The sequence below is a fragment of the Sciurus vulgaris genome (genome assembly GCF_902686455.1).
Source record: "Sciurus vulgaris genome assembly, chromosome: 1".
NCBI lineage: Eukaryota > Metazoa > Chordata > Mammalia > Rodentia > Sciuridae > Sciurus > Sciurus vulgaris.
Genome location: NC_136461.1, coordinates 196605948 through 196632652, shown reverse-complemented (window position 1 = coordinate 196632652; position 26705 = coordinate 196605948). Strand labels below are relative to the sequence as shown.

Sequence of the window (26705 nt, the reverse complement as noted above, 5' to 3'; positions counted from 1 at the left end):
CCACTGAGCCATAATCCCCTGAGCCATAATCCCAGCCCCCAGAAATACAGTATTGATACAATATTTTGATCTGAGCTACAGTTCAGATTCTAACTGAATTGATTATCCCCAAAGTGCATAGCATAGCAAGTGTTCTGTTTTGCAACACTGAGGATGGAACTGAAGGCCTTGCCCACACCAGGCAAGAGCTCTACCATTGAACTACACCCTCTCTTTTTTTTCTTCTTCTTAACCTGGACCGGTTCATCAGCCTTTCTTTGACTCTCATGGCATCCAGGAGTTTTAGGAACACAGGTTGTTATTCCATATAATGTAGGTGGTCTGATGCTTTCTCAGAATTTGTCTCCACTTATGCGCTTCTGGCTGGAGCATCTTACATAATGTTGTGTCCTTCTCAAAGTATCATGTCTAGGGACGCACAGTGTCTGGCTGTCCCTCAGTGTCCCTCAGTGGTGCTTACAGTCACCCAACCTGTATCACTTCGTCGTCATTTGTGCCTTCCTCACAGTGTGGTTTCTATCTCTCCTTCTCAGATCACTCATAGGAAGGCACGTGGAGACTAAACTTTCTATTTCTTATCAGACTTCTTCCCCACCTAGTGAGAATTCAGTGCTATATCTCACTTGAATCAATTTTTACTATATAGTTGCCGAATGGTGATTTTTCTAATGTAATCCTTCCTTCCATGCTTATTAACCATAAGAAGGAGTTTCACATTTATTTATAATCAAAATAGACTCGTGGTCTTATTTTATGCAAGGGGTTAAGATTCATTACTGTCCATATTTATCTTGATGCTCAGAATCATCCCAGCTTGGGCCAGTTTGCCCAGTAGGGGCCATTCATGCGTGCTCTGTGCCTTTTTGACATGCTCTGTAATCTTTTTGTTTGTTTGCCTGCTTAGCCCTTCTTGCCTTTCTTTTGGCACAGCTAGACGTTCCAGACTGTCCTCAGTCTTTCTATGCTGTGACTTTGGAATCGGCCACTTCTCCACGGGGACTGGTTGCGTGTAGTGGATAATAGCATTTAGAAACCAAGATCTGGCTGCCTATAAATATTTCATTCTTCTTCTTTTCAGTTATCTGTATCTTCTACTTTTTAAAATGAATGAAGCACATATGCCTTTATAATAAGAAAATGTCGAAGTCATTTTCAAGAAGAAAAGCAAGCCAAACAGAGTGGGCCGTCACAAGCACCCTGGGAGTCAAAATTCCTGAGACCCATGAGAACGATTTTCATCTGCTGACTTTTCAAATGCCAGAGAAAGTAGTTCCAAAACAGAGGCTGGCCCCCGGAAGTCCTGGTGGGGAGCTGTCCTTCATCCTTAGAGGGCAGGAAGGCGCACGCTGAGTCCTTCTGCCGGGTGAGAGCTGCAGAGCCAGCCTGGAGCCCAGCAAGGCATCCCCATAGTGATGGAACAAGAACCCCACACACAGACTGCTCACCCAAACCCACTGCCCATACAAGATGGCGCCAGGTGCCACAGCCCCGATTTTCTTCTGAACTAGGTGGGCAGGCTGGCACATTCACCCCAGCCCCAGGCACATCTATCCATCCCTGCCCTGGGAACCACAGAGGCCCGGAAGAAGGCAGGACATGAGGCTGGGGCTGTGAATGCTCATGCTGGTTTAACTATTCTAATTAATTTTGATATGCTGCCCACATGACCAACCCTGCCTCTTCCCAAGAACATCTGGCTGAGACTGTCCCAAAGAGCCCTGTTTGACTAGTAGCCACGCCTCAGCCTGAGGCCTTTCTATGGCCCTGAGTGACCACTCCATCATGGACTGATCCCCAGCTGGGATCCTCAAAGAATTTAGGGCTGGGGCACAGCTCTGGTAGCTCCTAGGGGCAGCCATCCTTGGCCTAGGGGAGGGGTGGCCAAGTCCCTGCACCCCTTTCTTGTTCCCTCAAGAAGTGACATGAATATTGCCACCCTCATTGTCCTCTTATAGAAAAATGCACACTGTCTCACACCAAGGCCCACAGTCCTCCAGTGAGAACCTTCCCTGCAGGCAGGCTCCCTGACCTCCAGCCCCAGAACTCTGCATCTGGGTTCTTTATAGTGTTGATCTTATCGCTGGGTCACCAGATGTCACCGTGCCTCTCTGTGAGCTCAGGAGGCCAGAGGCTGTGGCGGTTCATTCTTGGTGCCAGGCACAGCGTCTTCCAGTGGAATTCAACATGAACTGGAAAGAAGGAAGCAGGGAGGGTGGGAGAGAGATGAGCCGCAGTGGGTACAGCCAAAGCAGAGGGATGTTGGGATACAGCGACATTCCCAAAGCTGATTTGAGTGGCTGGCCCGCCCACTCTAACCACCCTCCAGCTGGCTCCCCGCCCCGGGTACTTGAGAATGCAGTGGAACGTACTTTTCTGAAAGTGGAGGAGAAAGGAAGACTTATTCCCCAGGTAAAGGACATTTGGACCCATTATACATATTTTCATAACTTTATCCTGACAGTAAAATTAAATATGTACTAAATGTGGGGACAAAAACAGAAAAATATGAATAGGAAAAGGACAGTCTTGGGGTGGGTACCGGGGACTCAACTCAGGGGCCCTCAACCCCTGAGCCACATCCCCAGCCCTATGTTATATTTTACTTAGAGACAGGGTCTCACTGAGCTGCTTAGTGCCTTTTGCTGAGGCTGGCTTTGAACTTGTGATCCTCCTGCTGTTGCCCCCTGAGCTGCTGGGATCACAAGCATGCACCACAGTGCCCAGCTACACGTGTTTTTTGTTGGTGCATTATAGTTGTACGTAAGGATGGAATTCGTTGTTACATATTCATGCATTCTCACAGTACAGCAATATAATTTGACCAATATCAGTCCCCAGCACTCACCCCTCCCACCTCTCATTCCCTGGTTCCTTTCCTCTACTGGGCTCCCTTTGATTTTCAAGAGCTGCCCCCCAACTTTTCCTTTTTCCCCTCTAGCTTCCACATATTAGAGAAAACATATGCCCCTTGACATTCTGAGTGGGGCTTATTGTGCTTAACATAATTGTCTCTAATTCTATCCATTTTCCTTATTTTTGAATAAAACTCTATTGTCTTTTATGCCACACTTTCTTTATCCATTCATCCATCAATGGACAGCCAGGTTGGTTCCCTAGTTTGTGAATTGTGCTATTATCAACACAGGCATGCGTTTATCACTATAGTACGATGATTTTAATTCTTTAGTATAAATGAAGAAGAGTGGTGTAGCTGGGTCATATAGTGGTTTCATGCCTAGTCTTTTGAGAAACCTCCATATTGATTTCCATAGTGGCTGTACTAATTTACAATCCCACCAGCAGTGTGATAGTGTTCCTTTTTCTCCACATCCTCTCCAGGATTTATTATTGCTTGTTTTTATTTATTTATTTATTATTATTATTTTTACAGAATACTTTATTTTTAGGCAGTGGTGTTGAGGGTCCAAACCAGTGCCTCACGGGTGCTAGGCCAGCGCCCTGCCACTAAACTACAGCCCCAACCGCTATTGAGTACATTCTTGATGACTGCCATTCTGACTGGTATGAGGTGAAATATTAGTGTAGTTTTGATTTGCATTTCCCTAATTGCTAATGATGTTGAACATTTTTTTCATCTATTTCTTGGGCATTTGTATTTCTTCTTTTGAGAGGTGTCTGTTTAATTGTTAAATTAATATTAAGTGTCATTAAATTCATTAATTCATTTGCCCATTTATTAATGGGGTTATTTACTTTTTGGGTGTGAAATTTTTCGAGTTCTTTCTGTATTCTACATATTAGTCCCTCTGTCAGAGGAGTAACCAACAAGGATTCTCCCACAGTCTTAGGGTTCTCTCTTCACCTTCCTAGTTGCTTCCTTTGCTGTGCAGAAGCTTTATGATTTAATGCCATCCCATTTATTAACTCCTGGAATAAGGACATTCTCTTTAAATCCCCCCAAAAACATACACATATAAAGTAGTAGATTATTAATATCTTTGAGGTGTTCTTAGTCTCCCTTCTGACAAGGGCTCCTTGTGCTCATTTGAGAACACGCTGTTCATGCAGTACCTTCCCTTGCTTTTCTCACTTGGTTTGCCACAAATATTTTCCCACATGATTAAAAAAGATGCATCATAAGTGAGGAATTCAAGTTGCAGAAAAAAATATATATAGTCTGGTTCAAGGGGAAAAAACCCACATGCAACACGAATAATGTGTATTTTTTTATGCACATGTGGAATGTTAACTCTCTGAACTGACAACACAAACTCCAAATAGTGGGAAATCTCTGGGAAGGTGAAGACAGAACCGAGGATGATGCAGGAAAGCAACAACATTAGCTTCGCCTACAACACTCAGAGAGGGAGAGTCGAGTTTTCAAATGTGATGAATATAAGTGAATTTACTTTTCAGGTCTAAACTTTATGAAGTCATAACCACACTGCTTGATGTTATATTATATGACTGCATCTTATTTTATTTAACTCTTCTTCTCAGATTGGACATCAGAATATTTTTCAAATTTTTAACTATTCTAAATAATTCCTATTCATTGGATACAAATCTTGTCTTGGATTACTTCTTCTGAGTGCATTCCTGCTAGGGCCTGAATCAGCACAGCTTCATAAGTGCCAAGTGTTATCAATTTTTTAAATTATTACTAATTTGGTACTGACTCATTTAATTTTAATCTCTATTACTAGTGGAGCTGAAATTTTCTGAAATGCATCCATTAGTCATTTTCCCTGCGGAGGAACTTTTCCTCATACACCTTAAGGGAAGAACCTCTTACAGGAGGGGTGCACAGGGAATTCATATTTCACAGAACTTGTTTGTTTGTTTGTTTGTTTGTTTTTAATCCTTGAAGCTTTCTTCCTTTCATTGCACAGGAGAAAGGGAAGCAAAGAAAAGGCAATTTGGGGATCAGACGGCAGGGGTGACATCAGCCATGAGTCAGCTTGAAGCTCCTGAAGTGAATCTTCCTAAAACGCAGCTCTGGTCACGTGCATCACTGACTCGCACACATCTTGAATGTCTCCCCATCACCTGACGGGAGAAAGTCCTCCACAGTGGAGCCTGACCTTTCCTCAAGCAGGTTTCCCTCGCCTCTTGCACACGTCCTGTCTTCCATTCACCAGGTTCTTTGCCATCCTTCCAGTGCCCACAGCCTGATCTGCTTCTTTCCTTTGCTCCCCTGAAATGCCCTCCCTGCTGGATCCCAACATCAACTTTTCCTTCTTCCAGTAATTCAAGTGTCACACCTCTCCTGCAATCAGGCTTGTTCTCATCCTCTAAAATTCAAGTGATTTTTTAATTCCTTTAAACGTCTATCTGTTCCCAAGGCAGGCATTAAAGGCCATGGTTCAAACCCAGGTTTGTGGGAGTGATGGTTAATTTTAAGTGTCAACTTGATTGGACTAAGGGACACCCAGATGTCTGGTGAAACAATTGTTCTTGGTATGTCTGTGAGAGGGTTCCTGGATGAGTTTAGCATTCAGCTCTCTTGACTGAGTAAAGAAGGTTCGTCTTCCACAAAATGGGTAGGCATCGTCCTATCTGTTGAGGGCCTACCTAGAGCAAAAAATGCTTGAACTTGAAAAAATTTTCTTGCTTTAACTAGGTCATCCATCTTCTCCTGTCCTCTGACATCAGAGTTCCTGGTTCTCTGGCCCTTGAACCCAGACTAGAACTTATGCTACTGACTCTCCTGCTCCTCAGCCTTGAGGCTTGGATCAGAATGACACCCCCAGCTTCCGAGTTCCTTCAACTTGAATATGGCAGATCATGGAGCTTCTCAGACTCCATAACCATGTGATCGATTGCTCATAATAAATCTCTATCTGTCCAGCCTATTGGTGTCTCTGGAGAACCTCGACTAATACAGTTAGTTCTTCTACTTCCTATGTGTATACCTTGGGCAAATTATTAAGGAAACTGAACCGCTGATTCATCTCCCTAAAAATCAGAAAATGAGACCACATCAATAAAATAAACAATTTCCTGACACACAGTAGAAAGTCAATAACTATTAGTTCCTACTTCAGTTTATTTTGTCTTGCATTAGAGTGATGTGTGTAATGTTTATACCATTGCTAGAGTAGAAAGTCCTGACAGGAAAGAGCCTAGATCCTGAGCATTTAAGTGTCTTCTAAACAATACTTCTATCACAATGCTTTGCACACAATAAATATTTGACGTGTATGTTGAATTTGGATAAGGTTAAGACAAATCATTGAGAATTTACTTTTGACTAAAATTTAATAAGCAAAAGAAAAGTGTGCACTTCCTATAATAAACTAAAAGGGAGTAAAGAGAAATGCCTGAATGTGAACATGAGTTCCAAGTCTGGATTTCCCATTCTCTGGTTGTAAAACTCTGGGAAAGCCATTTACTTCATGTACAGGCCTTAGTTCCTATGTCTTTGAAGGGAGCTATTAAAAGAACTTACCTCATAGAGTTCCTGGGGAAGAGTAAATGAGATCATAAATAGAGTGGACAGTGCCAGACATATAGTAAGCCCCCAAGCAAAACCAGTTATTTCTACAAAAGAAGGCAAAGATGAAATATTGTGGGAATTAACGTTATTGAGGAAAGACTGAAATGTGCAGCTGGCTAATTCACATTTTTAAAAAGTCCATAAGAATGCTCTTTTATTATAGCATTTGTTTAAGTTTTGATTGTTTAATGTTTTTTAAACGAGAAATATTTTATAAATAAGGAGTTAAATGTTTCATTCTGTAGGAAGAGTCTGAGAGTACCATAATGCCGTCTTCCTATGTTTTCCAGGAAGTCTGTTTCATCCAGGATGGGCAAAGATGACAACACAATTCCACCACACAATGACATGGTTGTCATTCATTTGTGGACTATCCAGTAGGTGCCAGGTACCTCACAAAGCATATTTACAGTCCACAGTACATTCCTGGTGGTCTAGTGGTTAAAATTTGGTACTCTCCAAGTATAGGATATTTTAAAACAATCCAAACTAACTGCACTGTACAGTTAGTTCTGTACTAAAACTGCAAAACCAGGGAAAAGGAAGAGTTCAGCACATATAGAGGTCCTTTTCTAAGTCCAAGTGTAGGAAACACAAAGCATTTCCTTCTGGTGGTCTCTGTATTTTTCACATGGCACTTTAAAAAGATAGTCGGGGTAGAATTATTCAAAAAGGGTTAGAGAAATATGAAGCAATATTTTTACTTCATCAACCCCTTCTTGTCTAGCAGAGAGTGGAACATGGTATAAATGAGGCCCCAGAACAGGTGGGTTTTGATGGTCCTGGACTCAGGAAATCAGCGGCAGGTAGAGAAGTTCTGCAGCCTTGATCATGACATGTCCACCACTTGGACTGTACGCCAAGACTGAGAAGGCAGTGCCAGAGCCCGAGGCTACCAAGAATTTGCGCATGATTCTCTCTTTCAAATAGGCCTCACCCTGCCGGCCTTATCCATTGGCTCTGAGAAAGGAAGGTTCTGGATTTGCTCAATGATTGCATAACATCCTGTTTTGAGCTGTTTGGGGCCTAAACATGTCCACATCCAGATTCTGCTGATCATCTCTAGTAGGGTGGCCCAGGGCAATGATGAACTCTTGGGACAGATGAGCTGGGAAGCAAGTCTCAACCAGGCTGTGTCGTCTCCTCCTCCTGCCTGACTGGTGACTGTGCATCCCTCACCAGCCTGCGGCTTTCCACTCACTCACAGCCTCACTCTGATTCACCCAGGTCGGGTCGCCCAGTGGGGAGGCAGGAGTCTCTCTGCTGCAGCTGAGCAGGGAGGGAATGCTCGGGCTGAATGGGTCTGCAGGGCCTTTTTCCTTTTATCTTTTTTAAAAATCTTTTTCTTTTCGACAAAACATATGCTTATTATAAAGCAAAATATACAGATTAAAAAATATATCACCACCAGTCCCCAGTCCCTACCACTCGGAAGTAACAACCTTAATATTTTGGTTTGTGCCCTCTCTGGGGAACACACACACACACACACACACACACACACACACACACACACACGAACGAAGAGTGTGTTATGAACACAGAAAGGAAAATGGAGTTCAAGTACTCCAAGGCCCTTGTATTTCCTGGGAAGTGGTAAAAACGCTCTATATCAAAGTACACTTTATATTAGGAGTACTAAGTCAAGGAGGCACATTTAAATCTCAGGGTAACCACTAAGGGAATGGTAAAAGCACACATTAACTACACACATTACCTGAAGACACTGCAGAACGAACAAAAACATGTAGTTTCTAGAAAGGATATCACAGAAGGAAAGAGTATAGATGTTTCATATTTTTATAACTTTTTGCCTGAAAGCAAGTCCTAAATGAGGTAACTGAATCTCTGATAGAAAAACCTGCACTGTTGATAACTTAAGTAATCAGAGGATAGAATTCAGAATAAGTGCAGCTGATGTAAAGTGAGGATACCAAATAGCCTGGCTCAGGCTAATAGAAAATTGAGCCTCTTGCTGGCCACCTGGGAGACAGTCTGCAGTTCAACTTCTACCAAGTTAATAGCTTTCTTTACAATATTAACATTATTTGTAGTGATGTGACAGAATCCAGAGTTTCTACAACATATCATTCAAATGTCCTGTGTACTGACATTAATTAATGTATATACAAAGCAACAAAAATATGCTACCCTGTCTGAAGATTGTTCAAGGAGAAAAGACAATAAATAGAGATAGGTAGTGTATTGGAGATAGCAGGCAAGGACTTTAAGGAAACTATTAAAACTATGTTTGAAGGTTTAAAGGAAATAACTTATAATGAATGAAAAGATAGGAAATTTCAGAAGAGAACTAAAGTAGTAGCAGCAACAACAAAAAGACCAAAGTAGAAATTCTATATCTGCTATAAATATTTGAAATTTAAAACTCAATGGGCTTAACAGGAGAATGGATGTGACAGAGAAAGAGTCACTGAAGACAGACTTGAAGATAGAAGAATAAGGCTGTCCAACCTGAAGAAAAGAGAAAAGATTGAGGAAAACAAATTGAACAAAGTCTTCAGAGACCTGTGGAAAAAGAGCAGTCGAAGGTGCATGTGAAACTGAAGTCCCAGAAGGAGAAGTGGGACAGAAAAAAATACTTGAACAGACAATAGCCAGATACTCTCAAATTCATTGGAAGACATAAATTTACAGATTCAAGAACCTCTGGAAGCAGCATTGAAGAAAACTGCAGATAGTGAAATCATAGTCAAACTTCTAAAAATTAAAAGCAAATGTAAAACTCTTGAAAGCAGCCAGAGAAAATTGATAATGGAGTGACGCTAATTTCAATGATTCTGAATTTCTTACTAGAAATGACGGAGCACAGAAGACAGTAAAATGGCACCTTGAAGGTGTTGAAAGAAAAGAAGAACAAAATTCCCATATCCAGTGGAAACATCACTTAATACAACTAAAGTGAAGTTGACCCCCATTATGAAAAAAATTAAATAGTAGAGGAAGTTATTCAAGTCTAACGGAAATTATGCAAAGCAGACACCTGTCTTTATGAAGGAAATGATAGCATCATAAATTATAAATTTGTGGACAAATTTGAATGATTTTTGTCTTAATTTCTTTAAAATACATGTCTTTGAAACAAAAATCACAACATTGTCGTCTAGGTCTAGAACACTAAATGCAATACCTATGACGACCACGGCACAGAGAACTCTGCAGGCGGACCTGGCTCACACAGGTACGAAGTTCTGAAACCTTCCACGAGAGGGTACAGCATGGACTCTAAGTACAGGGGAAATGTTAAGGATGTGCGTTCTAAGCCCTGGAGCAGCCATTAAAAATCAATAGAGGCCAGGCACAATGGCACACACCTGTAATCCCAGTGGCTCGGGAGGCTGAGGCAGGAGGATCATGAGTTCAAAGCCAGTCTCAGCAACTTAGCAAGGCCCTAAGCAACTCAGTGAGACCCTGTCTCTAAATGAAATACAAAATAGGGAATGTGGCTCAGTGGTTGAGTGCCCCCGAGTTCAAATCCTAGTATCCCCCCCCCCAAAAAAAAATCAATAGAGGTCTAGCTAAAAAGCCAGTCTGTCAATTAGAATGAATTACTAAAAAATGTTCAATTAAACCATGCATTCTCAACTATGGCAATGTTGAACCAAAAGGGTTGAAAACTGGTCTTGGTAATAAAGTAATCTTAACACTTTTTATGTAGGTCATATATAGAGGGTATATAAATAAATATACAGTATATTTACGGTATTTAAGTTTCTGGGAGATGTGATTGGGGAAAAATGTAAATAGTTCTTAAGGAGGGTGATAGAAAAAAAGGGAGGGGGTTGAAAAATTTTTGAATTAAGCTAAAAGAAAGCAGGAAGGCAGAACATAGAAACAAAAAACAGATGAGAGAAACAAGGTAAGTCCCGCATTGCTTAAGGGAGACATGTTCCGGGAAATGCGAGGTTAGGATATTTCTGAGAAATGTGTCATTAGGCCACCTCATTGCTGCTGGAACCTCAGAATGTACTTACACAAACTGAGACAGCTAGACACCCCCAGGTCACACGATCTTATGGGACAGTTGGTGGGTGCTGTCCATCATTAACGGAACCATAGGCAGTATGTGACTGTATTACAATCGTGGGCCCAGCTCCACGCCTATTGATAATCACACTAAGGATTAATGGACCAAACTTTATGCTAAAGACTCAACCTACCAACAAGGGAATATGAAGTGGACAGTTTCAGCTTTGATGTCAGACAGGCTCATATTTGGACCCCGGTTTAATCAGTTTCCTTTTCTCAAATGTACTGGATATTTGAGATATTACTAGTACCTTCTTCATAGGATTAAGTGATATTATGTGTGTAACATGCTTATATGCTTAGTATAGTGCCTGGTGTACAGAAGGTACTTAATATATGTCAGTCCCAACCCTTATAATCTAATCTAGCAAGAGAGGAGACAGTGCACAATTTCTCCAGCACCTAACCAGCACAGAAAAACTGGATTCATCTAAAATGGGTTGGTATATTATTGTCACAGCCAAATCTAAACTGTCAGTAATTTTTACAGAAAAAGTTTTATTGGAACATGATCACACAAACTCAATTATAGATTGGGTATGACTACTTTTGTCTTATGACCGTAGAGACTGATCCTTAAAGCCCAGAATGGTCAGCATCCAGCCCTTTATAGAAAAAGCTTGCCTGCTGGGTGTGGTGGCTCATGCCCGTAATCCAGCCGCTCCAGAGGCTGAGGCAGAAGGATCCCCAGTTCAAATCCATCCTCAGCAATCTAGCGAGGACCTAGCAACTTAATGAGACCCTGTTTCAAAACAAAATATAAAAAGGACTGGGGATATTGCTCACTGGTTAAACCACCTTGGGTTTAATCTCCAATACCAAAAAAAAAAAAAAAAAAAAAACTTGTCTGTCTCTGATCTAGAACATGAGAACATGACTATAGCAGTTTACTTTCTAAATTACCCCCCTCCTAGTTTTCTTTTTTGAGACATCTTATGCCAACTTTTTGCTATCAATACTTATAATTCCATTTATTTAGCATTAGATAGATCAACTCATATCAAAAAGATACTGGGGATTATTTAGATGTTTGATGAAAATTCCAATCTACACTTGGTATCCTGTATCCTCTCTCCAAGGCCTCTGTCTTTATAGCTTTTTACTGTGATAACTCTTTTTTAAAAAATCACACTAGAAGAACTGTCTAGGGGTCACTAAGATCTATCATCTCACTCCTTAGTTAAAAATCACAATCCCTTTTTTTTTTTTTTTTTTTTTTGGTACCAGGAATTGAACCCAGGGATGTTTAACCACTGAGCCACATTCCCAGCCCTTTTTTAATATTTTATTTAGAGACTGAGTTGTTTAGGGCCTGCCTCAGCCTCCTAGTTGCTGGGATTACAGACGTGCGCCACCGTGCCCAGCTACAATCACTTTCAAGTGTATTAGCTTTAGAACTTGCACACACATGTTCCTATTTGTTCTTTCTATTTTGCAGATGAGAAAACTGAGGCGGAAAGAGGTTTGGCCCCCTGTCAGTCACGCAGGGGAAGTGCACCGACCATCACACCACTCCTTCAGCTCACTTCCAGCACATTCCCTACTGTCTACATTTATGGGAGCAGAACCCAGGTCTGTGCCCAGTGTCAAGGCAGTCCAAACTTCGACTTCAATAAGTAAACAAAGTGGGTGGAAGCTCTTGGGTAAAAAGGCCCCAGAGCATCTTAAAAAAGGAATTGAGTCTTTAGTTAAGTAATTAAAACTATTAGCTCTGGCTCGCCTGCTGTAAAAATTTACAGAAGCAGCAAGCATGCAATGCAAATCTATTAAGTTAGCATCATAAGCAACACTTGAACAAACCTCCCTTGTCCAGAGAAAGTCCCCTGTGTGATGGTAGCACTCAGCAAACTCAGCCAATAACTCACAGACTCCCAAAGTGCGAACTCTGGGCTAACACGGGGGGAGAGGAGAGGGACCATGGCTGAACTGTGATGCCAACCTGCTTCCAAGGCAGGCTAGCAGGGAGACAGGGAGGGAGTCAGACAGACAGACAGACAGACACACACACACCTTAAGAGAAAACAGGAGGAGTTCGTAATGAACAGAGTTGTAAGACAGGTCTACCTGGAAGTTGAAACTGTTTCATTCTGGCTTGGGTAAGACTCAAAAAGAGCTCCCAAAGGAAACGAAAGCTAAGCCTGCACTTTGTGCCACCCACTTGTCCTGGTAGATGTGTCCTCTAGCCCTCCCCACCCGCTGGGGGCCCCAAGAGGCTGGCCTCCCTGGGTCGCATCAGTGGGCTCCCGACCGTGTCCTGACAAGGGTGAGTCTGGATCAGAGGCGGCTCAGAGAAGAGGAGGATGAGAGCGAGCCGGGCCTCGGCCATGAGCCCTGGGCCTTGGGTGCGGCCTCTGGTTTCCTCTATGGAGGGACACGGTTCCTCCCAGATGGCTGCTTCTGCCTAGTAGAGAAAGCTTCCTTGCCTGACCTCGGGCCTACCTGAGGGAGCAGCTCCCTGCCCCTGCCAGCCCCAGGGCACCCAGCTTCCTTGGCTTCCTTGGCCTGCAGTGTATTTCCATGGTCCCTTATGAAACTCACACCCCTTAAAGCATGCCCTGAGTCTCCTGTGGGATCCGAGGACACGGCCCTGAACACATCTTAATAGCTGTGTCGTGTTCTGCCGAAGAACATGGACTCTGGAGGCAAACAAACTGTTTGGATCGGTTTCCCTACATGGAGATCTCTGCAGTCGCTTGAGCTGCTTCTTCGGTCTCTTTGAGCCACAGTGTCCACATCTGCATACCTACTGCGTGGATGTCAGGGAGGTCCGATGAGACACCAAGCACTTAGCAGTGGCAGCTCTCACCACGGTGGTGACTGCCGGGTGGGGAGCCCTGGAGCCGCCCACGGCAAGGACCAGACTGTCCTGAAGAAAAGCCTCCCAGGGACACAGGAGGGTGACCTCAAGCCTCCCTCCTCCCGGAGCCGCAGGGAAAGCTGCGCAGGTCGCAGCTACGAGACCCTGGTTTTAACTGGTCTCCTGTCTTCTGCTCATTTTCCTTCCTGGCCCTTGAATCTGAATTCGTCGGTACACATACCTGTATTCATTTGTTCATCCATTCACTTTTCCAGTGTCCATTCATTCTTTGATTTATCCTTCCAATCACCCCTTTATTGATCCATTCACTCATTCATTCCCTGATCGGCTCACTAACTTACTCAAGGACTCATAGGTCATTTGCTTATTCATCCCTTCACCCACCACGTAAAGCTCAGGGAGGGCCAGCCGCCAGGCACAGCGCAGTCTGTGTGTAGGAGTGACATCCCTCAGCCGACCCGGCTGAATCGCCGGCATTGTAAAGACAAGCAGGGCACAAACAATCTGCGCAGAGGGGGCAACGTTTGAAAACGTGTGACCGTGAGAAGGTGCACCAGCCTGCACAAGGGCAGGAAACTCACAGTGGCTGGAGCCGGGGCTCTCTGGGGACCAGGAGGCTGAGGGAAGCAGATAGGAGACAAGCTGAGGTCTGACTTGCTCCCGCAGGCACCAGGCTGCCTTTCCGTAGAGCAACGGCAAGTTCAAGGTTTTTAGGAAGACAACTCTGTCCCGAAAGGAAGAACTAAGGCCAAAAGAGAGAGAGAAGGCTGAGGCTGAGCCGTGGGGACGGAGCAGAAGAGGAATATTATTGAAGAAGGTCTCTGAGGAAGGTTTGGGAAGCCATGTCTGTAAATTCCATTTAAATAAAACCAAATTTGGGGGTGGGGGTAATATCTGTGCTCATGTGTTCCTTTCTCAGAGTGCAAGGAAGCCATGATCCAGTCCAGCACATTCACTACCTCGTGTTCCCTTCCACAGCAGAGGCCAGGGTGACTCCTGGGCAGCAGCATGGGCTTATCTGCAGCCCTCAGAGGAACGAAGTTTCAGACGTAAAGAGATCTTTCTCTGCTCATTCCCGATAGAATCTTCAAGATGCTCTCATTTTACAAATGGGAAATACTAAGTGAGGCCCACAAGGTTAAATAATTTCTCAAGATCACACAGCTTGAAAGTGACAGAGCTGGGTGTAGAACCCATGCCTACCGATGACAGGCCCCAGCCTTTCTGCAGAATCGCTGAATGTAGATTGACAGGTGTACACACAGTAAGACCAGGGCTGAGGCAAAACTTAGTGTACATAAAAGAAAATAATTGCTGTGTAAGAGCAACTATAATGCTTTAAAGCAATATATATTGCTTTATAGTTTAATGGTTACAATTTTGAATATATATACATAAACATACATATATATGTATACATATACTTGAATATGCAAATATGTATGTATGGGTATGTATATGTTTAGAGGAGTAAAAAGGGGAGATCTCAAAATTCTTCCTGGTGTGATCTCCTTCTACTTCTGGGTCTTCTGAGAACTTGGAACATCATTCAGAGTAACTCTGAAAACTTCTATGTAAAAATTCCATGTTAACTCAAGGATCCTGGGAACTCCTTCCTTCTCCTTCCTTGGCTTCCTCTAGGATTGCACCAGTCAGCCTTCTGTTACTGTAGCAAATTCCTGAGACAATCAAGGTATACAGAGAGGTTTTAGTTTGGCTCACAGTCCTGGAGTCTTCAGTGCACAGCCGGTTGGCCCTGTTGCTTTGGGCCTGTGGCAAGGCAGTGCACTGAGGCAGGGAGCCCGTGGCAGGGCAAAACCATGCTCCTCATGGCCAGAAAGTGGAAGAGGAAGGGGAAGGCCCTGGGACCCCACCCTGTCCTGCAAGGGTACAGCCACAGTGGCTTGAAGATCTCTCCCATGACCCCATTTCTTCGTCTCCCAAAGCACCACACTGGGGCCCAAGGCACATGGGCCTCTGGGGACACTTAAGGTTCAAAGCAATGCCTACCACCTCAGCAGCGTTTCCTTCCTGCTGTCCTTTACATCAGCCAACCCTCGAATGTCAGGGACAAAAGGCCACAAGCTGGCCAACTGAGAACTCAATACAGCCCACAACCCAGTGTTTGGTCTACATCATATTTTAGACATTCTGAAGTGATTCTCAACATTTAAAAATTAGAAAACTTCACTTTAAAAAATATATATATATATACATAGATCTCCTGGGGCTTCTCTTGAAAAACGGGCCAATCAGGCCCGATGGGATCTGCGTTCCCACAAGGCAGCGAGCGCCCGGAGCAGGGGATCACCAGAGCTCCCACCCTGCCTGTTTCACTCACCCCGAGGCATCTGCGGTTGTTGTCCCTGGGTCTGCGGGACCTGGAGCACCCGTAGCCTCCAGCATATCTGAGGGACCAGTCCATTTATGACATGTCATTTTTCGTGATTCAACTGATCCACAACGGCATTTGACTCAGATATGGACATATGACTCAAAGAACTTGAGAAGTTCCAAACAGTATGTTTTTCTGCCTTTTACTGAGGCATAACCGACAACTAACTATTATATATATTCAAGGGCACAACCTGATGTTTCAAACTGTATTTGCGTTGTGAAATGATGACCGTGATCAGGCCAACGAACATGTCTCATCACCTCACACAGTCACCTTTTCCGTTTTGATGAGGGTACTAGGGATCTCCTCTTCTGGAAAGCTTTAAGTACTAACTGTCATCAACAATTGTATATTCAATCTCTGGAACTTACTCATCTTCTCTCTGCAAGTTTATACCCTTTGAGCAAACGTCCCCTTTGTCCAGGTAGTACTGTTATTTTAAAAAAATATATTTTTAGTTGTAGGTAGACAAAATGACTTTATTTTATTTGTTTATTTTTGTGTGGTGCTGAGGATCGAACCCAGTGCCTCACGTGTGCTAGGCAAGCGCTCTACCACTGAGCCACAACCCAGCTCCTAGTATTGTTATCTTTAAACAATTTTTTAATTTCATTTTTGGGCTCTGCCCTGTGAGATGTCAATGCTCTGTTTCTTCTTTACTTTTATAAATAACCTGCTATAAAAATAATGTTTATTACAGGAACATAATATCTGAAAATACAGGTAGGACAAGAAAATCTGTTGACCGTTTTGTTTATATCCTTCCTGTCCTCATTCTTTGCATTTAGAAATAGAAAAGAGGGGTTGGATTACCCCAGGTGTTTTAAAATCTTGTTGGAAACTTGGCAACAAAGTATCAGTGGTTTCTCCCACTATGAACTCTTCCTGTATAGTGTCTTTACCACATGTCACTGGGCACAGTGGCACATGCCTGTGATCCCAGCAGCTTGGGAAGCTGAGGCAGGAGGATTGCAAGTTCAAGGCCCGCCTCAGCAACTTAGAGAGGCCCTGAGCAACTTAGTGAGACCCTGTCTCTAAATAAAATATAAAAAGGGCTGGGGATGTGGCTCAGTGGTTAAGTACCCCTGGGTTCAATCCCTGGTACTAAAACAAACAAAAAACAAATGCCACGTTATCGTATCCTACGTCTGGACTTCTACTTACTTTCTCAAGTCCCTCCTTGTATTTAACTCCTTGCACTTTGGGGTTACATTGAACTAGGTTCCAAAGGGCAGCCTAGAAGCAGACCTGATGGGCTTCAGAATGTGCAAAACCCAAGGCTGCGGGAGCCGGTGCTGGTGGAACTGCCCCTCAGGGAGCAAAGGCTGCTTTGCCCCAGGTGAGCTGCATCCTCAGGAGGGATGCTCTGGGGCCAGGAGGCCTGAGGGGGATTCTTCACTGAGCTCAAACCTAAAACATTACCACGCGTCCACACATAAGAGAATTTAACATGTCTGGGTTCCGGCTCAAAAAGCAAATTGTAGAAACTGAGAATCAAGGAACTGTGATTGAGGTCGAGTCTGGCCGGCTGCATGTTAGTGGATAGGAGGGTCCAGGTGTCACTGGGCGGCAGACAAGTCACTCAGAGGAGCTCAGTCTGCTTTGGGCAGGAGGCGAGGAGGTCAGCAGAGCGGCAGGCGCCGGGCTGCACTGGCTGGTCGCCGTGGAGAGCTGTGCTCGGCTCTTGGCGCGTCTGGAGAGAGGCGGCTAACCCCAGCACTTTCCGGCGCGGGCTGGGGAGGGCCTCCGGAGCATGCTGCGGCAGCTGGGAGTGTCCGGGCCCCGGAGAGGGCACCGCGGGCAGGTGGCGTGACCACCGTCAGCTCCCTGAAAGGCTGCCCGTGATGTCAGGACTGCCGCTCCCCAAACCCCAACTGGCACAATGGATGGACGGCACAGGCCGGCCGACTCCAGCCGAGGGGGAGGAGAGCTGCCTACTGTCGGAGCTGCTCACGGATGAGCTAGAAGTTTCTGCGGGAGTGGAGTCCGGGAGACGCGCCACGTGGAAAGCCCTGGTGCATCATTAGAGGTTGTTTTTGAGCCACGTGTGTGAGGTCACATCTACGATGGAGAAACACAAGGCATTTGGTGGCAGCGGTGGCTCATGAGCAGACCAAAGGCAAAGGGGTCGAATAGGAGGACATGGTTGCTCACAGAGCCAAAGGGCGGCCGGGCAGGGCCGGGGTCCCAGAGCTGCCGGGGTCCCAGAGCTGCCCGCCCCCGGGAGCCGGCTCTCCTTGCTGAGATTGGCTCAGCCGGTCTTCTCTCCTGCTGTCACCTGGCTCTGGACTTTTGCTCCCATGGAGACAGGCCTAACCTGGGGTCGTGCGTCCACTAACGGCCCCTAGATTCCCCTGAACTGGGAGCAGGCCGTCCCCCGAAGGAAATGTGGAGTGAGTGCCGTCGCCACAGGAAGGAGGAAGGGACACTGGGCAGCAGAACCAAGGGGCATCCACTCTGTAGTTCATAGAGAGCCAGCTTGCAGGGAGTGAGGTCCCGTCCCCACGGCCATGCCCGACAGACCGGAGGAGCCCTGGATAACAGAGATCTCACCTCCAATGGAATTCAGATTCTGCGTCATCAAGATTCCGGGAACTCAGAGCTGTTTCCACGATGGTGGGAAAAGCCGCGTGCCAGCCCGGGGGCCCGAGGACACTGGGACCACACTTCCCAGCCAGCGCGCCCTCGGATCCCTACGTCCAGGACCAGCCAGGTCAGGTCATGTCCTCCCCAGGCCCAGGTTCTCAGCTGTCTTCCTCGCACTCGCAGACTCTTCCCACGTGCTTCCATGCCTCTCCCTAGATGACTTAGGACTCAAGGAGAATAGAGTCCTCAAAGAGCCCGGCTCTGCGGTCAGACCTAGATTGGCACCAAGATCCGGCCCGCATGGGCTGGATGACCCTGAGAAAATGACTCAACTTCTCTGGGCCTGGATTTCCTCATTTATAAAATGGAGATAATGATACTACCCACCTGGTGAGGATGTCGAGGGGATGAAGCAATAGATCTAAGATGATCCATAGAGGGACTGCTGTGGAGACAGGGCTCCAAGAAAAACCACCTCTGTCCCCTTCTCTCAGCACCAGGGTCTTCATCTACGACAGCTGTCAACACCAGAGGCTCCAGAACTGCTTGCCAAAAGTGACCTGGAGATACACCTTGTGGTCCACAGGAGATGGGACCACATTCCTAATCATCTTCTAAATTCTGGTCCCTGGCAATGTTCCCGGTACCTATAAGTGCTTCAAACGTGTCTGTAAGCAAGTGAGCCAGTGAAAGAATCAGTGATGGGTGAACAGGTAGGTGAGGAAGGTTCCAGAACAGCCAGGCAGAGGAGGAGGAAGCAGCCTCGCCAAGCGTGGAGGGAAGGGTCAGAGGGGACTCACAGGTGGAAGGTGCCCAGCAGGAGAAGCAGGGACCCCCTGCCCCTCGATGCTGGAAACCTGACCATAGGCCAGGAGGGCCCCCAGGGACTGCTTCCTACTGATTTGGGTTTCGGGGTCGAAAGAACATGATGGAAGTTCTCAGAGCGAGGCTCTTGGGTGATCTATTTTGGAGGAATTATCTGGAGAAAAGAAAATGAGAACTGCCGGTAACCTTTGCAGGATCGCGTTATTCAGGGAAGAGGTGACTTGGGGACATTCTCATGACCTGATTCTTCAGGCCCAGCGCACTGGGGGGTCCTTGCAAAGTAATGTGGGGAAGTGAGCAGCATGCGATGCTTGAGAGAGACCAGCAGAGAAGGAGAGAGTTCTCGGGGCAGAGACTGCCGCACCGGAGGGGACTGAGTAGACTTCCTAAAGACGGATGCCATGGTGATTTTCTAGTTCTGCTTTGCTCTCCTCAAGTATTAGCTGGCATCCTGTGTAAGAGACCCCTGCCTGCTTTTCAGATCATTGCTACCGAGTCGTGGGACTCTTGTGTCTTAAAAACAGATGCGATTAAGTTGACCTTGCATCTGGGTGAAAGGCGTAACTCACTCACATGTGAACAAATATGTACGATGCAGCCACGTGCATGAAAAAGAGTGTAAAACAGACCCACAAACACACACTTCTGTAATCACAGACTGTATCGAGAGGGGTACACTAGAAAACATAAAAGAGGATGCCTCAAGAGAGCGAGACATTTCTCATTTTTTTGGCATCCTTAACTATTATATCCCATTAAATAACTTATTTATGCAATATCTGGAACTTAGTAAATATTTTAAAAAATTATCTCCAGCTCAGGAAGCTGAGGCAGGAAGATTGCTTAGTGAGGCCCTAAGCAACTTAGCAAGACCCTGTCTCTAAATAAAACACAAAAAAGGGCTGGGGATGTGAAGGTGGGTTTTAAGTGCCCCTCGGTTCAATCCCTGGTAATATATATCTCAACAAATATTCGTATAATGAAAACAGATTTCAAAACCCTAATGACACCACAGCTATTCCAATAAAACTCAAATCCAACTACAAAAAGATAAAACAGGCAGAGAAAAGTAAATACATGAGAAATGTACAACTCCCTGGATTTCCAAAAGGTGAACACACCTGCCTTTCGGTGCCTAGACGTGGAGGTGGGTTTTAAATGCTATGTGCTTGAGCACCCCTGGGGTACATGGCAGAAGAGCAGATCTCCTGGCCCCACGGGCAGAGCTTCAGGGCCCTTGGGCCTGGCATGTGACCCAGGAATCCGCATTTCCACCTGCACTGCCCGATTCCAACCAGGGTGGCCCAGGAACCAGCCTCTGGGAAATACTGGCCTTTGGGCTGAGAACAAGTCGTGGAGATGGGTCTTAGAATCTCGTCATGCGTGAGGGGCTGTCACTAGGACGCTGGGCTTGGCTTCCCCGCGGGAGTGCTTTCAGGATTCAATAGGAAAAGGCATGCAAATCCAGGAAAGCTGCTTGGCGGGGGCTGGCACACAGTACACGCTCAATAAAAGAGCAAAGTGAACATGCCCACAAGAGAGGACGGGGCTCTGGCCCCGGATCTCGTGCCCAGGGCTGTCCTGGGCTCTGTCAAGGAGGTGGCGGGAAGCGGGGGCTGGCTGAGCTCAGGTCAGAGGCCTGCTGCGGGGCTGAGCCCCGGCCTTCTAGCCACTCGCTGGACGTGAAACCCTGGGCGGGTTACTCAGCAAGCTCGTCTAGCAGGTGGGCACGGCACCACCCCACAGAGCAGCTGAGGGAGCGGATGAGCCCTGAGCTCCTGGTTCGGCCCCGGAAAGGGCTCCATGCCAGCTGGTGACAGCTGACTTGGAGCTGAGGCTGAGGCAGTTCCACCCGGGGAATGGGAAGCCTCTCCTGGAGGCAGCCTGGGGACACTAGCTGAGTGCTCCTTTATCACCGTCCACACAGGCAGAGCCGAGGCATGTGTAAAAGACGGAGGGTTGGGTGCTCCTCACCAGGACTGCCCAGGAGCCTTCCTCGCCTGCTTAGACCTCCCGAGGGGGCAGAGGTGACGAGCCTGCAGTGACGGTGTCTTTTACTCTGCACCTGAAAACTCATCTAGCTCTTGACGCCAGCCTTGACTTCAAGACTGGCTTTCAGGGTCGCCCCAAAGTGATTTATTTCTGGAGGTTACACTGGCCAGTTCCGCAGGAGCCCGTGTTCAGGCAGCATTCCAGGGCAGCATTCACTGTCTCCTGCATCAGGTAGCCTGAGGCCATGTCTAGAATCAAAGATTCCAGTCCTGCTACTGATAAATCAGGGAGCCTCCAGCAATTCATTTCATCTACTTTTCTTTGAACCCTTGCAAACCCAGCTCTAGACTGGGCCCTGAGGAATACAAACCAAAGTACAAGTTCCTAATCTTTGAGAACAGGGCTGTCACACACAGTTGTGCAGGTTGTATACTGCTCAAGGCTATTCTACCAAGAGTAGGGACTGAAGTCCAGTCCGCATGCTGGTCACAAAGGACAGGCCCCCAACCCCTGGAAGAAAGAATGCCTTCTACTAAGTTGCACAAATAACTTTCTTGAGGAGGCCATGTCTGGCTGCTGATATAGAAAAATGTAAATTAAAACAGCATTTTCTCATAACATGGAAACAAATAATTCTATTTCCACAAGTAGAGACTGAGAAAATCAATGGGAAAATAAGGATGAAAACACTTAGTGATGGTGTATAAAACAGAATGCAGCTCTAGCACTACCTCCATGTTATCACCTCGTAATCACACATCGCAAACCAGCTGTGTGGACTTGGGGAAGTGGCTTTGTGTCTCTGGGCTTCCTTTGGGTACAAAATGAGGGAGATGGAAGAGCGCACAGGATATCAGATTTTAAGATTTTTAATAATCACTAGGAACTGGGGATGTAGCTCACTGGTAAAGTGCAGTCTCCAGGACTGAAAAAAAAAAAAATCACGTGAAGATGGCCCTGTCCTTGCTTTAGAGAGGCTGCCTGAGCAGGTCAAGGGTGAGGGTCAGGAATTGTATTTTTGATCCAAAATCCCAGATAATCCTGATGCCCAAGGTCAGCAGGCCCACTGGGTAGACCCTGGCCCTCTCCAAACCCAACCTTCCCTGAGCCCCTGCTACACTGCTCCAGCAGAGTATGAGGGGACAGGAAAGTGAGGGGCCAACCTGGGGACCCTAACCTGAGCGCAGGGGCCTCACGGAGGGGCTGGAGGTCACACGCTGTGCTCCTGACCCAGGCGGACTTGGCCGGCTCTGGCACTCACCAGATCCGCGAGGTTCGGGATGTCACTCTGCCTGGGCCGGCCCCGCCCATCCTCCTAACTGAACCGCTTCTCCCGTCCCCAAGGGCCCACCAGCGCCTGGGCCGCCGTCTGCAGACCAAGAGGATTTTCAGTCTAGAAGCTTCCAAATGTGCCAACTGATATCCTTGACCATAACCTGTGACCAGAAAACACAAGCCCACCAGGGACGCTGGAAACAACCGAAGGGAAGAGGAGTCAGTCACTTCAAAGCCGCGGCAGCCCTCCTGCCTCGGCCTGTGGCCCTGCCCAGACACGGACGTCTGCAGCTGCTCGCCGCAGAGCTGTCTGAAAGCCCCATGTGGTCAACCCCGAAGGAAGCGGAGCCACAGGGTGGCCTTGTGCAGCCAACGCCCCGGGCAGCTGTCATTGGAAGCCTGGGTGGGTTTCTTGGCCAGGAGTTTCAACTGTCCGTGGAAACAAACCTGTGGGTTCCCGGCTCCCCTTGCGTCAGTGGGGTGGGGGGGCAGGGAGTGGAGGACGCTCCCTTTCTCCGTGTGGGCCCCTCCTGCTGCCGAGGGCCTCCTTTGTTCTTCCCAACATCCTCATAACGCAGGACTGTGGTCCTTCACTGATGCGGGAGCTGCAGCCTCGGCAGACGCAGCCCCTTCACCCAAACACATACTCTCACTGGCTAAAAAGAGCCATCGCGGTAGCAGCTGACCACAGGGCACTTGCCATGAGTGAGGCCTGCAGGAAGCACTTTTGCAGGCATTGTTTTGCTTATTTTTCTGGACAACCCTATATGGTGGGCGATACTGTCATCTCCATTCTGCAGATGAGGAAACTGAGGTCCAGAGAGGACCACATCAGCACTATGTTTGGAGGAGCAGGTCCACCGTCAGTCAGCGAACTATAACTCGGACACCTGGACTTCTTTGGCAAGCTGGTGGGCAAACCCTTTGTCCATGAGAGGAACGAACTTTATTGGATTAAAAAATAGAGAATGAGCCCACTGAGTACAAGCTATATGGAGGGAAATAAAAGACATTGGGTTTGGTCTCTGCCCTCAGGGTCTAGTATGAACAACGGACCTCAGCAGCTCTAACACCAGGACCATGGACGGCACCATACAAAGAAGCAGATCCTGAAGCAGCATGATATCCAATGGAAGACTGCGAGGTGTCACTCAAAGGTGACGTTTAATGTCACTGTTTCAATGTGGGCGATGAGCCTGCCTCCCAGCATGTCCCTACGGGCCTGCACCGCTCTGCAGCAGCGCCAAGGCCTGGCTGGCACTGAGCCAACCCTGGTCCAGCCTGAGCCGAGATGCTCTTCCTTCCCTCTCTGGGTGGCACAGGTCCCCTGTCCTGGACCCACTGCCACAGCTGGGTCACTAGGAAAGCCAGCCTAAAGGCAGAACCAGCACAGAGAAGTCACAGGGTCAGAAAAGCTATGGGGACCTGGAGTCGTGGACCAGGCAGGAGGTCCAGACAAATTCTGGGCGTTTTCAGCAAAGAGCCAGTCCTATCCCTCATGCTGGACCACCGGAGATGGCTTGTCTGTTGTCCATCACCCACAGCATCCCACCGTCCCAAGTCTAGTTTTGAAAATATCCGAGGACACGCAAAGCCTTTCACTCTTGAAAGAGTCAGGGCAAGCATCCGTTGAGGGTCCGCTGGTTTCAAGAGGCAGAAACTCTGGCCAATGAACGCGAGCTAAGGTGGACTTACTTCATCAGCTCAGCACAGGACTGGGCTTCCGCATCTGCTGAGTTCCGTCCTGGCCAAAGGTCGCCTCATTCTCAGACCTGACCTCCTTTCTGAGGTGCAGTGCAAATCTCACGACCTCTCAAGGTCAAGTCCGGTAGGAAGGGCAACACCAGCATCACGGAGTCCCCAGAGTGGGCCGTGGCAGCAGCCCTGACCCTGTGACCAACAGCATGGACTCCCCAGGGGACGCGGCCTCCCTCCTGCCATTCCCCACGGGAGCCCTATGGAGGTCAGCGTCCCACAAGGTGCCGACAGTGGCTGGGTGTCTTCCCCAGGCAGCGCCGGAGTAAGCAAAGCCAGCAGATGTCCCCTACTGTGTCCTTGGAAATGCAGCAGCCTGCATTCCTACTGTGATGAGGACGAGCGACAGGTGGCAGAGTGGAGAACGTCGCTGACAGAGCCTGAGAGGTCCTTCCCTGGGTTTGCAGCCTCAAATCAGAAATCGAGTCTGTGAGGCGCCTGTTCTTCCCAGAGCCTCTGAGTGCTCTGGACATGTTTCTGAGCATGGATGAAGACAGAAGAAATAGTTACCACCCTAACGCGCGTGGCTACCTTATCTCATTTAATCCCTGCTGCTGACTCGTGGGTTCAGGCCTCAAATCCCGCTGGATGTGCTTCAGGGCAAGAATGGCCTCCAAAAGCAGAGTGATCCATGGTGCCCAGGCTGGGAAACCCCGTACAAGTCACCATGCCCTCCCCGTTTTTATGGATGGAGAAGAATGATGCTTAGAAAAACCAAGCCACTTGGCCAGGTTTCTGCAAGATAAAAAGTAGCAGGGCTGGACGTTTACCCCAAGCCCTTGCTTCTATCTGTCAATTATTACACTTGGAATGGGAACTCAGTGCCCCACCCCATGTTCTGGCTCTTTGGTCCAGGGTCCCAGGAATTGGTGTAATGAGACTGCAGTGACAGTAACGGAAGCAGCTAATTCTGGAGCGTTTGGAGAGTCCTGCGAGGCTCAGGCTCAGCACCCACTGGTGCAAGGTGGGGCGGGCACAGGGTGCACCTCTGGAGGCCCCAGGGCCGTGCCACACCCGTGGGCGGAGGGCAGAGTTCACTCCTGTGGTCTGGTCTTGGCACCCGCTTTCCTGCCTGCTCGGAATCCCTTCGCTCCTTCCTTTCTGGCTTCCCGTCCTCCAAGCTCACTTGGAAGCCCTCTGCTCAGTCTGCCTGGGACGTCAAGCACCCTGAACAGAGCCCTGCTCATCCCACAGTACAGCGGTCGACGTGGTTGTCTGGTCTCCCCAGTTGCAGGCCACCTGAAGATGCCACCCAGGTCTGTGCTGCTTTGTGCCAAGCCCAGAGCCTGGCAGTGGGTTGTCCCCAAACTGCTATCTGCTACTTGCTTCTTCCAGGAGTTGCCAAACCTTTTCTGTAAAGCGTCACATGAGTTATTTTGGGCTTTACAGACCATAGTCATCACAGATACTTACTCTGCTGTTGTAACACAACCATCGGCACAGAAAATATGTGAGTGAGTGATCTTGGCAGTGTACCAATAAAACTTTATTGACAAACCATTCCGTGGCCAGATTTGGCCTGCGGGCTTCTGCCTATTAGAACGACCAACCTTCCATTAGTAAGTCCCTGTGTTTAGAGGTGCAAGTTGCTGTCCAGCAATCCTTAAAATATGGCCATATTTCTCAGCCACCCCTGAAGTGTGGGCAAGTGAAGGAATACTAGCCAAGGAGAAACAGGTGGATTCCTCAGGAGGTGGTCTTTAAAAAGCTGCTTCGTTTGGAAAAGGCCCCTTGCCCACCTTCTGTTTGTCCTCCTCCTTCCAATGACTCCAGCAGACTCCTCCACCATGAGGTGACTTGGAGAAAAGAAGTCGCAGATAGAAGGAAGAGCAGGGAGACAGGAGCCCGAGTCCCTGGTGACACCAAGGGCCACCAGAGTCGGCCTGTGAGCAGACTGGCTGGGTCTGGGCTGCTGTGGGTGTTCGTGTCCTGTGAGCAGCAGAACCTGATCTTAACCGGCGGGGCACAGCGAAACGCTCAGCAAACATCCGACTAGCGAAAGGAATGCCCGGCACAGGGACACACAGGAAGTTAAGGCTGCCCGCGGGTGGGCAGGTGGGCGGGTAGCCATGGAAACGAACACACACCAGGGCTTCCCCGCCGTGGTTCCATGCCCTGATGACTCACGCCTCCGGCCAGCCCCGGGGCCCTCTCCTCCTCCCCACAGGGGCCTCCTTTCCTGGTACCCGCCATCACCCTCAGGGGCACCCCTCCCCCGCCGTCGTCCTTCAGGAGAATTCCACTTCCTGCAAGGGGTTTTACTTACTGGACCCCAAGGGGGAGCAACCAGGAGAGTCCCCCAGATAACAAAAAGACCTGAGAACATGAAAGACGTCCTCAGGGTCACGGTCATGGATTTGGGTGCCTTTCATTGTCAGTATGCAGGTGGCCCAGGCAGCAGGGCGGCTCCCGCTGCAGACAAACCCAGATCTGATTGATGACTCGGTCACTCCGCGGGAGCACTGGTCAAGTCACGTAGCTTCCTTGAGCGTCAGTTTCCAACACTACAAAATAAGTCAGTAACGACCTTCTCAGAGCAAAGCTGCGGG

General features: G+C 47.6%; 1 long non-coding RNA gene across 1 annotated transcript; it reads right to left on the bottom strand.

Annotated features, from left to right (window-relative positions):
* Positions 1 to 22698: 22698 nt before the first annotated feature.
* On the bottom strand, positions 22699 to 26371 carry LOC306659878. Its single transcript, XR_013763474.1, has 3 exons — positions 25896 to 26371; positions 24174 to 25508; positions 22699 to 24095 (listed from the first exon to the last, which is right to left on the bottom strand). It is a non-coding gene; the product is annotated as an uncharacterized lncRNA (long non-coding RNA).
* Positions 26372 to 26705: the final 334 nt, after the last annotated feature.